We start from the raw sequence: 13,923 nt of genomic DNA on the forward strand, positions 1-13,923 counted from the left end.
TTCATACAAGTTGTTAGGGATCTGGGTGTGACCAGAAATGTGTGGACTGACACAGGGAAGTAGCAGGCTTCAGGAACACAGGCATAGTCAGGGCTGGAGAGGTGGAATGGTCAGGCAGGCCATTAGGTACTGTCAGGCACCGCCCGGAGGGATCTCTAGTACCCACAGAACGGGATTCCCCAGGGCGCAGAGTCTAAGCCCCAGTCTGCCTTTTCACCAGAGCCCCTGATGGTGGGGATGGACTTGGTGCAGGACTGAGACCAGGTCGCGGCCCCTGAGTGCACCCAACTGTGGTAGAGGGGTCTGCCGAGGGTATGTACTGGGGGAAAGCCTGACGTGAAGAGGCTGGCAGACCTGGTAACAGGGACAGATCCGTGCGGGATGGATGGATGGATAGTCTGGGTAGCGTCAGGGAGGCCAGGTCAGCAACGAGCAGGCAGCGAGGTACCGGAGGAGCAGGCAGAGAATGGTCAGGATCACAAGCCGGGTTCAGTAACTCAAGGGCAGCGCGGTACAGAGGATCAGGCAGAAGGATGGTCAGGCAAGCCAGGGATCAAGCAGGAGAAGTCAACAGAGGTAAGGATCAGGCAGGGTCGGCAACAAATCAGATAGTCAGAAGAACAGGAACACAGGATACACAGTACAGGGGGCTCATGGGAAACATACACCAAGGCCCTGATCACAGGCCTGGTCATTCCTTAAATACACCTCCTGCAATCAGCCCCAGGTGTTGGCTGACTGCAGGAGTAAGCTTCTGGCTGCTGAGAGCACCCGCTGGTCAGCCCTGGTACTGCAGCCCACACAGCAGGTGAGTCCCACCACCAGTGCTGAGTCCATTCCTGACACAAGTACATGGTAGAGCAGGCACATATCAGGAATAAGAAATGTTGGGTTTACAAATTCTTAACACAGACCTTGCTCTGTGGTTTTATGTTAAATATAGAATTGAATACTTTCTTCAGTTTAGCCATAACTAAACTGAAGACATAAGTAAGAAACTGATGAACAGAACTCTTCAGGCTGTGCCTCAAAAAAGGCAAGCAGAGGGCAAATGACTAGTCACCATGCAACATGGCTTCAGATTTATTACAACAGATCTACAGCTATGAGGTTGTGGACACAAGAATGCGTAGGCACCCTCACATATCAATACATACACTGCTAATTTCCAGGAGGAATTCCAGACAAAAGTTAACTCTTTCAGGACCCAATTAATACTTCTAAATGTTCCCTACAACATAGCAAATTTTCATTTTCTGAGTTCAGTTTCACTGTTGTCCCATCTTATTTTCGGTTGAATTTTCTATCAGCTGTAGATAAATCTTCTTCCCAGAAATACATTGAAATCAACTGGTCACTGGGCTCCACTATACCTTTCACACTATTGATCCTTTCAAGGTGAGAGCCTCAGTCCCTTTACTGCAGTGTGACATGCCCCCTACTCCAATCAGTAGAGAGCATGAACATTGCCATTTGCAGAGCTGCAGTGTTGACTCAAGGAAAGGTGGGGCTATCTCACACTGCTGTAGAGAGACTGCTGCTTTAACAAGGAGAGCAGACGCTTCCTATCTGTAGCTGATTGCTAAAAGAAAGAAGCATCATTAGAAAAATAAACTTGACACATTTTAAAATACATTTTTAATCATCAACGGTTCAATTTAATTTTAAAATGACAATTTGACTTTAATACAAGTGACAATGACTGCAACAGTTCCCAAATCTTTTACTGACAGATGAATGATGAGCACATACAGTTCATCTTGAACACTGTCATGCTTCTCTGAAAAGGCAGGCAAACGTGTAAGGTGAATTAACCCACAGCAGGCAGGATGCTAGAAATTATCTTTCATTGGTCTCACTATAGTAAACAAAATCTGTTTCACTTCTGTAGAAATTGCTTACTGTAAGCCTAAGTCTAAGTAAAATCTAAGAAGGCAGTGACCACACTACGATTAATTAAATAATTAAAAGAAAATGCTTAGAAAGTTCAAATATTCCTTGCATGTTTTATTCTTTTAGATATGTATACACAATTTATTTTGTACCATATCCTTAATCTGACGGCAAAGGCTTCCTTTCATCTCAGGAAAGCATTTGTCCTATAATACAGAGTACAGCTAACGTATGCATGGTATCACCTTCAATTGCTCTGGGCCTTGGAGTCCTAAAACATAAAATGAAATGCATCCTTTCTTTATTCCGTTATTTATGTTCTGTTCTGACTTTTGCTTTTACGACTGATCATTAATTTAGCCAACATGGCCATCGTACCAGTTTCAAAGCAACACTACTAGATAATTTGTAAATAATTTAGAAGGCAGTTAGAACAAACAAACATCAACATGTCCCCTGTTCCATCTGATTTTACTCCATTTACAACGTGAAAAAAAGAGGTTGAAAGTATGTTTTTTTGTTGTTTTTTTTTCTTTTTTTATTAATCTACTATTCAAACAACAGTTCCTGTGTTAATATGTAAAACTGTACAACGTGAGCAAGTCAAAGTTGGGTAACTTTAGTTTTAAGTTCCAAACCTAAACAAACTTTTTTGTTATTTAACTCTGCCATTAAGAGTGGCTTCATTTTTTTAATAACATCATGCAGCTGGTAATATAGGAAAATAAGTAATCTGAAAAGATGACAATTTTTTAGTTTTTATTCCATAATTGTGTTTCTCAAATCCCATCATAGTACACAACATGACAATTTCCATGCAGTGTGAGCAAACTCTTAAACTGTATGTGTGGGCAAACTAAAAAGACAGAGCTCTCCAAAGCATGCACATTTTGTCCAAATATGTCTCTTTTTGGTTTATGCTTCATGCACATTAAGCATTTAGCCCTGGTGAAAGGGTCCCCAGCATTTAGTGCAGAAGGCGCAGGCACATCACCCAGCCTCATTGCCAGTAACCTGTAAAGCAATGGGGCTGGATGGTGTGGCTGTGGCCTCTGACCACTGCTAAACATTGGAGTAACACGCACCTGGTTTAAATTCCCAATGTTCATGAGGCCTTAGACAGCATATGGATGATATGAAATATGGATAATACAAAAGGCAACACAGATTTACAAGTATGCATACATGCACAATTTTTACTTCGCAATTTTAACCAAAAAGTATTTTTTTATGCAAACACACTGAAATTGCAAGGCAAAAATTGTAAACAAGTAGTACACTCACCGTACTCAACCCTCGATATCCTTGACTTATTGTGCAGACAGATGCTGCTGGCAAGCAGCTCCTGATTGCCGTCCACCATTGAATGAATGTGCTGGAGCAGTACACATCTTCAAGACACAGCAACTGAATGGACACAGCCACTAGTCCTAATGTGATGGTTGTGCTGGTGCAGGTGAGCAACGCTGAATGCAGACAGTGTGCGTTCCGGCCAATTACCTGAACCCACATGGCTGTCACATTAGGACCAAAGGCTGTATCTGTGCCACCAATGCATTCTATTATACTTTAATGGGATGCCTGCATGCAGCACCTGGACGCTGAGGCACCAGAAACAACAGTATATTCATGCTATACAGGCACTAACACCCATGTGAACAAAACCTAAATGTGTCAGTGCAGTCAAGCAGGCATCAGAGTCTGACCATGCTGCCCAGTGCTCCCCAGTACTCCCGAGGACAAATGTTATAATGCCAGAACATAGCATTAGAGTGTGACAGAAAACACATTTGCCGAAAAGGGTATTTAAGGCATTTCGAAGTGTTAAAAATCATAACATATGGTGCTACAGGACTATGCTGAAAAAAGTATCAGACTAGTAGATATAAACCTTAACTGCATGACATTTAGTATTCTAAAGCGCTTTGTATCATAAACAATTGTCATGCTTTCTTTTGATACATTTTTTTCTGTAAACTGCTTTTATTACTTGTTAATGTTCTCCAGTATATTTTAAGTACTGTCTACATGCATTTGCTCTATTGTCACTGACCACAGTATGTCAATTTGGCTACTTGTAAGCAGCAGTCTTAGGCCCCATGTACATGGGACACTTCTGGACGATGGAAACTGACTTCTGGAAAACGTAGGTTAAAAAACATCTGTTTAGACACATTTTTATAATGCGTTTATGTGCATTTTTTAAAGATAAGCACAGGAGAACCTCCCAAATGCCCAGAATGCACTGAAAAGTGGTAAATTATTAACTATTTCAGACAGTTTCAGAGAAATAGAGAGAGTAGAAGCAGAGACAGCAGTATGTGTTGAAATTAGCTTAGGTGTGAGTTGCTCATTAACATTTCTTTTGTTTCCAAGGGTGGGAAAGGTGTCTGGTGGAGTGAGTAATTAAGGTCACCTGGCAGGGGGTCTTCATGAGGCATTTGAGGTGTGAATGGTCATTAACATATCTTTTGTTTCCAAGGGTGGGAAGGTGTCTGGTGGAGGGAGTCATTAAGGTCACCTGGCACTGGTCTTCATGAGGAATTTGAGGTGTGAGTAGTCATTAACATATCTTTTGTTTCCAAGGGTGGGAGAGATCTGAGGTGTGAATTGGTCATTACAATGTGTGACAAGCTTGGTAGGAACATCCTGTGTTTAGTGTTTTATCCATCTAATTACCTTTAAAATGATTTGCATGCACTTTCCATGATGAAAAAAGGCTCTGGACAGCATTGGGAACTGGAAGAGTTAAAAAAAAATTTCAAACCCAAACACTTATAAGCGCGATTTGCCGCATTTAGCCACGTTTACAAGCGTTTTGCATTTGAAACGCGTTCAAAAAAACTACTGTAAACTCAAATGCCTGTAAACTACTGTAAACAAAGATATGTACATGGACACATAGGAAAACATTAGGGTGAGTTCAGGGGCTGCTGAAAAAAAAGGTTAACAGGAGTACAATTGTAAGACAGTTGTCTCCCATAGGTCTATGAACCAGATGTCACTGTATAGTGCTATAGTGTGGGTGGTCAACAAGCACTGTGTTCTAGTCAAATCTGCATTTTGCAGTGACATGCAAGAAGAAGATCTGGAAAAATAGTAAAATCAGTCTTAGAGCCAAGTGTAAAGCAGCCAATGATATAATTTTCCCATAACCAAAGACAAGGTAACCGCGCACTATAACAAATGAATGGAAAGCTCTATGTTTCACCAAATTATGCATTTGGAGAGGGAAGTTGTGCTTGCCATGGGTAGACAAAATAATAGAGAAGTTGAGTACCATATTCAGCAAATGTCTATTAAAGATATAATTACCAGGTGAAAGCTTAGGCCCTGATCAATGGGCATACTACAGGCACCCACTCTTGCAAGGAGGGTTTGCCCACACAGGGATGCACAGGTATTTCATGGATCCCCGTGCAGGCAGTCCCATTCATGTCATTGGGAATGCAAGGCCTGCACAGACACAGCTGCTGCTCCCAATTTTGACAGCCATGCATGTGTGGTGCACATTCCCAAATATATATTTTTGACCAACCAGTTCTGCAATGTACACAGCTCTGCATCACAACACAACTCACTCTAGCAGAATAGGGAAACTGATCTTTCTGTCCTGCAGTTTTACTCTCACTCACAAGTTTCCTCCCCAATCCCACCCTGTCACTGGGCAGTAAAGGAGAGGTGTGACACTGATGAGCTTATATCGCTGTCATTCTGTTCTCTCCTCCTATCAGCATGAAGCGTACCAAACTGGCTTTTTGAGTGGCTTCTCCCTCCTTCTCTCAATGACCAATGATGTACAGATTGTAAAGTGGATACAAAGTCAAATTTAGGTTCTTACACTGCTTGTGTTTAAAAACAATTTACAGTTGGGATCCACACAGATGCTTGGACCAGCAGCTGGATCAGCCACTCAGCAAGCCTATGAGAGCTTGAGCCAGCCCCGCCCCCTTCACAGCTCCAGCCAGTGACATCTGGAGGGGTGCAGCACAGAGCAGTCACTGACAGTCACCGGCTCTTTCTTAACTGAAGACTAAGAACCGAGCAATCAAGGGTCTTTGATTACTCAGTTCTCAGTCTTAAAAGCAGCGGGGGACAGATGCAGCATCAGATCGATGCTGCACCCACCTATGTGAATATAAACATTTTGATTTTTTTAAACCTATTCCTCTCTTGTAATGATTACAGCAGAGCTACATTTATTTGTGCCTTTAATACTTTTATATCTTACTGGAGTGCAGCTTTAAAAAAAGATGACTATATATATATATATATTCATCCTACTGAACCAAACACCATTTTTTTCACCAGCCTAAGGGCTCATGTACGCAGGGCTTTTGAAAAACTTTTCTGACCACTGGAAACTGACTGCTAGAAAACGTAGGTTAAAAAAGTCAGTTTAGCCGCATTTACCTACCGCGTTTATGCACCTTTAGCTGTGTTTATGAGCGCCTGCGTTTAGAAGCATTTTTAAAAGATAACCTCAGGAGACCCTCCCAAGTGCCCAGAATGCACTGAAAAATAGTAAATAGTTAACTATTTCTGACATTTTGTGAGAAATAGAGAGAGCATACGTAGGGACAACAGTATGTTTTGAGATGACCTGTCTTTTCTGGTTGTATTCACTATGGATCCTATCATGATCATGATCACCTCCCCCTTCCTTTAGATTGTAAGTTCCACGAGCAGGGCCCTCACGTTCCTTCTGTACTGAAATGCATTGTAATTGTACTGTCTACCTTATATTGTAAAGCGCTGCGCAAACTGTTGGCGCTATATAAATCCTGTGTAATAATTATAATGATATAATTTTTTTCCTGCACGTGAATCCTGGAACTGACTGCACTGGTGTACTAGGTCCATTTGAATACATGGAAAATGCTGTGCATGCATTTTTGATGAAGAAAAAAGTCACTGGACGGACAGCATCTGGATACGGACAAGCCAAAAAAACGCTTCTAAACGCAAATACACATAAACGCATTTACACGCGGTTACAAGCATTTGGCATTTGAAACGCCGGTAAACTCTACTCCTGAACGCAATTTGTGTGCTTTCAAAAAAATGCCTGTAACCTCAACTGCCTGTAAAATACTGTAAACAACTATGTGTACATGGACACATAGGAAAACATAAAGGAGAGTTCAGGGGCTGCTGAAAAAAACCGCACCACTGCTCCTAAACTTTAGTGTAGCAGCTGCAGTGTACATGAACCCTAAACATGTACAGTAGGACAGAATGTTTATTTCATAATACTCTCAAAGATCAAGCATACATCAGCACTCGTCTCTCATTGTTCTAACTGCTCCAAACAGATGAAATGTAAAATCCCATTGTCGTGGACTTGGGTACTTTGCACATCATAATCCTTTGCAATGCCCTTTTTAAACAGGCTCAAATGCCTCATTATAAAATTTAGATTTAGTACAATGAAACAATATTTCCTTGTTATTTTCCCTCCAATAAAATTGCCTTTTAACTCCTACTATCTTGTTGGTGCTGTAATGTAATTATAGCCTGTATAATCACCTTGTCATATTAAATAAAGCAAAGAGTGTGGGAGGCTGGGTACAAAGGGTTAAGAAATATTTAATTTCACTTCACCTCTTCTATGAAATGTTCACAAGAGCAGAGCCTTCCTATTTCACAGCTAGATATTTCCTCCCTGTAAAATGTGTTGGTTATACAAGACAGCCGTTGGAATCCTTATTACACCTGCACTTTTCACTATCCCTTTTCAAGGTCACTCCAGCTTTTGCTTTATAATGTACAGGCCTAGCATTCCTTATTTCAGCACCTGAACAGCTCCCTCCACAGTTGCTTAAATGACAAACCACACATCGGTGGCTAGCAGAGAATTCTGAGAAACTGAGTTAAAGTAAGTAAGCCCAATAAAGTAGTCATATATATATATATATATGTATATGTGTGTGTGTATATATATATATATATATATATATATATGTATATGTGTGTGTATATATATATGTATATGTGTGTGTATGTATGTATATATATATATATATATATATATATATATATATATAAACCCAGTGGTTGCCACTGAACATATATCCAAGAGAAAATAGGCCTGAAATAGGCCTGATCACTAAGTTTTCCCCTTTTAAGCCCCATGTGTTTCACCTTATCTTTTGGATTGTATATAAATATATATAAGCCACTACTTGTTCTCCTCCAAGTGATCAATACAGAGTTTCGGCATTATTCAGCACCTTTATTAGTGTAAAAAGTTTAACGGACTCTCTGATGTCCCTAATTACCAAAATATTCATACATAGATAAAGGAATTAACTTTTGCATTCACTGTAGTATCACCTTTATAATAATAACCCTGTTGTGGAACCCAACATTTTTTTTTCAGTAGAAGACCCAGCATTTTACTCATCATTACAAACACATTATTTAGTGCATGTTGGATGACCTTTACATAGATTATAGCATTTACTAGCAGCTCAAAAAAAAATAGCTATCTAGCCAAAATATCACAACGTGCCCAAATTGAGTCTCAACACTTGGCAATGATCTGTTAAGAATTTTATCACTAGGTTTTATGCTAAATCTTAACACTTGGCAATGAACCGCTAAGAATGTTATCAATGTGCCCTATGTAGTATTCAATTTATGCTATCCAACTGCTTTAAAAGAATTTGTGTTAAGCAACAATTCAACCTTTTGAAGTTTAGAGGCCAAGTTTTTAAATGGAGTATTTGATGTAGTTACGGTATAAGAATTGCACTTGAGATTGTGTTATCCTGACAGACATATGCCCTTTCTCTTGTTCATCTTACATATGCTTTGGATCAGTGCAACTCCTATTTTATCAGGAAAAGTTGTGTCAATTGAGTTAATGCACTCATTTTCTGGAAGAAAATGTTCTACCTGCAAATGTCTAGCATGTTTGGAATGAGTTTTACTTATTGAGCCCATATATAACCAATACTAATACGGGTTAGGAAGACCTCAGTCTCCCTTCTAAACACAGACAAATAGGTATATTAATTACAGCTTAACCAAATTTCCTGTGATGATGATGCATATTATTAATTGTGCCTAGATGAGTAGAAGAAACAAGATGAGATAATCTGCATAGAAGGCCTGGCCCCTTCGTACGAATGCACAATGTCAGTTTAACCTTTAGGTGATGATTGCTAAAGAGCATCAGCTTTATTCTAGGCCTGTGCACCTTTTTTATCAGAGACCCGAGACGACATAAAAGAAATTCAAACATTTCAATTACTTTTAACTTTTAGGGGAATACACTATTCCAGGGTAACCTATCACCTTATTTAGTAAATCACTTTAGAGGTAATGGGGCTGATTTAAAAAATAAGAGCCAAGCAAAGTGGCCTGTGCCATATTTCTGCTTTATGTGTTTTTATCAATACATAAATATATATATATATATATGTTTTATTTATTTCTTTTAACCCTGTTTTCCTTTCTGCTAAGTCAACCTCTTTTCTCCTGCTGGTTCTACTACTTAATTCCATAGTATATACTTATTACATTCAATGTATATTTAGGGGAGGAAAAAGTGAGGTGCTAAGTGCAGTATGCCATTGCGACCAATCAGCAACAGTCTATCATTGTTTTGCTTGCTCTAAACTGATGAAAGGTGGTCCGTAGTTGGTACAAATTACTGCACCTTACAAATCACCATGCACTACTTTATAAAGATCCAGTAGTCATATTTACATTCATATACTGCAGTACACTACCAGTAGGGAGATCATACTGTAAAATATGCTGCACCTTGCCAGACTCAGTGTGTAGTACAAACCTGTGAAGTTTCCTTTTATGTGATATTTTCTACTTCTAGCTGAAAATGCCCTGCAGCTATTAAGGAACTCCTCATTAGGAGACCTGAAGCTGGGAAGAGCTTAGTATAGCAGTGCGCACATCACCCCATGCACTGCGATAAATGGCAAAAATTAGTTTAAGCCAGCAAAAACTAATCAACAGTTACCATAAGGAAGTTATCAATGCATGCTACTGGGGCAGAATTAAATTGACATTTGTTCCTGAAAAAGCTACAGGATTTCCACTGGGATTCTGCAAATCTTGGCCTGGCTGTAAGATAACGAGGAACGATTCAGACACATTCCCAGGTATAAAAGGCCTATAATAGACTTTCCCTGCAACTAACCACAGAAACTGCAAAAAAATTCTGTCTAAAAGGAGAATGCTGACTAACCGAATACCAAATCACATTTCAAATGTCCAGATATGTCATTCAGAACGCAGTCCCCATCCTGCAATAGATTTTAAACAACTTATACCACCAAATGATGTACAACCATATAACGCTAAAAAAAAAGAAAAATTGTTGCATTTTTTATTCATTTCACAAAAGTTTGACTGTGGAGTTACAAAACGTAAAACTAGATAGAAAATTGTCAGTGCAGCTATAGCTATATAACTATCAATGCTTGCAATATTGTAAGGCCCATAGTACACCTCCAAATACACATACTCATAATGAATAAGAATTTTTATTTATATATATATATATATATATATATATATATATATATATATATATATATATAAAAAAACCTCTATTCATTGATTCTTTATCATTGATTCCATCAACATGGGATATGTCCCATCGAAATCTCCATGGAGTATATAGACACACATATCTGTGAGGTGTGTGCATATATATATATATATATATATATATATATATAATATTTATATATATATATATATATATATATATATATATGTGTGTGTGTATTTTTCTTCAAAGTAACAACTGAACGCACAATACACACATATATATATATGTATATATATATTTTTTTATTATTATTATTGCCTTGCAGATTTTGGCCTGAAAATACTACAATATATATATTGCTGTCACAGTATTTTGATACATATGTTTATATTGTGAATGCATATGTATGTATGTGTATGTCCTTAAAGCAGAAATGATGCTCATCATAATAAATCAGCATCTCTCCCCACAATTTGTACACCACATGCATTTCTTTTTAATTGGATAAGCACTTTTTTGCTAGACTGGGTCCTTGAAAATGTGAAAGGCATTTTAATATAAGACAGCTATGAGCCAGAGGCGTAATACATTACAGTGCCGAGAATTTTACATACAATCTGCAGGACATCAAAGTACCTGAACTGCATACCACATACACCATAACATCAGGAATTCAGCTGAGCTGCTTAAAAGCTACGTATAAAATGCTGTCTTTGTGGGTTTTTTTCCTTGCCTGGTTATTGAAAGAAATCTCAGATATTCAATTCATTCACCCAATTAACCAGATGCTTTGATTCCTGAACAAGGCAAATACAGCAGAGCATGAAAGTAGTGTTCAATGTGAGCCAGTGAGGCAAACTTTATCCAGTAATCGTATGCTGATCTCCCCCCTCCAATCACCCCTCCAAATCATTAACACGTCTGAATGATCGATTACTGCAAATAAATTGCTCTTCAGATGAATTGCAAAAAAAAAGTGCGTGGGAGCAGTACATTGTCATTTTTAATGTTCAGTCTTTTCTTATACTGTTATTGCTATTGTATGCTAAACATTCATGCAGACACCTGTGTTTGATTAAAACAGTGATTGCCAGTTAGAATTGCTGAGCAAGTTTTTAAGATGAACGTTGAACACCTGCAGTAAGGATAATAAGACACATAAGACCTACCTGTAGCCTTTCTTTAGAATCGATATCCATCAAATATCCAAGTTACAATTCCATAATTGTGCATGCATGCATCTTGCTGCCTGATGGAACTCAACAAACTTAGCTCATTCTTCAGCACCAAGGTTGCATTCACCCATCCATTAGCTATCCAAAGGAGAGGGACAATCATGGGAATGAAAAGAGAGCAGGTGGCCAAGGTGGGTTCCCCCTCCAGAAACTCCTGGCTGCTGTGCTTTTTGGAGACAGAAAAAAAATTTAGAGTTCCCCCTAATCCAAAGTGGTGGAGAGCTGATGTCCCTAGGTAAAGCAGGCAGGTACTTTGCTGGACCTCAGATGTGCACAGTGTTGTGTGTGTGAGCAGAGGAGTCCCGGAGATGCTAATTCAGAAAATGCTGTCTGGTCCGCCTGCACTGTAATTTGAAAGAGATGCAGCCTGTGGTACCACAGAGAAATGCATTAGGCTTTGACTTCATTGGCAGCCTTAGCTTAAGCAGAATCCTCAGGGACTGTGAAGGAGGTAGGATGGGGTGGCTGTGCTATGGAAGAGGCACAGTGTCCCCTAGTGCCTTCTCTGGTTATAACAGACAGAACTTGTAAATAATAGGATGTGCAGTAAAGGTACAGTCTGCAAAATGGAATTCAGCAAATAAGCACCTTTGTGTTGGCAGCAGCAGCAGCGTGAAGATGTGTACACAAAAATCCAAATCTCTATAATTAGACAGAATTTATGGAGCTTATTTATGTAGTCGTACCCTATCTGATAAAAGCAGGTGGAAAAACCGAGCAGCAAGTACAACATAAGCACTATTTATAGGGTATTTAGAGATGAACAATAGAAATGAATGGTAGAGAATACGCAGGAAATTGATTTTGCCATTTCGTTTCGCTGAACAGAAACTCTCAGTTTTACTCAATAAACCACTTAGGTTAAATTTACTCATATAACAAAAACTGATCATTTTTTTCCCTTTATTTATAAGGTGTGCTTTTTTTGAAAGATGTGGGTATAAATCTAGCAGCTGGCATTGTTTCATTTAGGAATTTATTAGTTTTTTCACCTAGGATTCACACAACTTTCACCCAAGAGTAACTCTTAAATCTTATCTGGGAAATGGCTGAATCTTGGGTGCCCACATTTATAAATAGACCCTTAAAGGGAGATTTACTAAAACTGGCGCACATAATCTGGGGCAGCTGTTCATAGTAACCAATCAGCTTCTAGCTTTAGCTTGGTCAATTAGGCTTTGGCAATAAAACCTAGAATCTGATTTGTTACTATGCACAGCTGCACCAGATTTTTTGTTTGCTTTAGTAAATCCCCCCCCCCCCCTAAAGTTCTTTTTTTTCTTTTTTGTTTTCTTTTTTTTTTAGTATATTTGAGTGTTTTTGTGTCCTCCTACATTATATTTTTTATTTTGCTTTTTCCACTGTCTATGTTTTTTTTCTATAAAAAAAAATATTGAGGCTAACTGGGGCAAAAGAATGGGTCCAGGGTCATTGAAAGCCACTTCCATAAAACTCAGGAGATGTTTGAAGCCCAGCACCCCTATAAAAAACAGCAAAAAAGTTAAAAAAGAAGAAGAAAAAAAAAAAAGTAGAAGAATAAAATTTGTATTTTTATTTTCCAATGCAGTGGAGGTGTGCCTGTACTGCTTGGGTTAACTGCTCATTTTCTCCAGGGGTGCAAGGAAAAGCTACTGTTCCTGTTCAGGTGGACTGTTCCTGCTGTTCTCACGTCCAGAGCAGGTCTATGGGCTTGATGACATCAGAAACAGTCCAGTCACAAGACCGGTAGCGTGTGGGAGGGAGGGGGGACAGGAGCTGTGGTGATATCTCCATTCTGCAATCCCCTAGACAAAATGAGCAGTTAACCCTTGCAGTGGAGGCACAGCCCCAATGCATAAGAACATTTTTTTTTTCCTGGAGGTCTTCTTTAATTTTGCCTTATCCATGGAAGTTTTGCCAAAATTTCCTGATCTTCCTAGAAATGTGGGTAAGTGAAAAGTGAATAGCAATCAATGTGATTATAATACAAGCTGATCAATCATGATCAATAACCTCATCACTTTATAACATGCTATAGATGCAGATGAGCAAACTTTGAATAATCCACTCTGTCAGATCCATCCATCCAATCTGGTTCTCTCATCTCTGTGCTAGATAAAGATAATTATATTTTTCTTCTTAGACTTCAGACATTTTTACCCATACACATGAAATGTCTAATCATTTTCATAGGGAACCTGTACAAGGGGTAGCCATTGCCCACCTCCTATGGAAAATGCCAGTTAACTGGTAGTGTGTGAATGTAATACATACTGAGTTGTGGGTTTGGAA

At 39.0% G+C, this 13,923-nt stretch overlaps 1 protein-coding gene across 1 annotated transcript in view; it reads right to left on the minus strand.

Annotated features, from left to right (window-relative positions):
• The window catches only part of TAFA3 (TAFA chemokine like family member 3), a 633,948-nt gene extending 621,900 nt beyond the window's left edge, over window positions 1-12,048 (minus strand). Inside the window, exon 1 of the mRNA XM_089681062.1 lies at window positions 11,587-12,048. The gene's annotated coding sequence lies outside the window, so the exon portion shown is untranslated. The remainder of the gene's footprint in view (window positions 1-11,586) is intronic.
• Between the last annotated feature and the right edge of the window lie 1,875 nt (window positions 12,049-13,923).

This window comes from Staurois parvus, unplaced genomic scaffold (genome assembly GCF_062004578.1).
Source record: "Staurois parvus isolate SC_StPar_1 unplaced genomic scaffold, SC_StPar_1.0 ptg000258l, whole genome shotgun sequence".
Classification (NCBI taxonomy): domain Eukaryota; kingdom Metazoa; phylum Chordata; class Amphibia; order Anura; family Ranidae; genus Staurois; species Staurois parvus.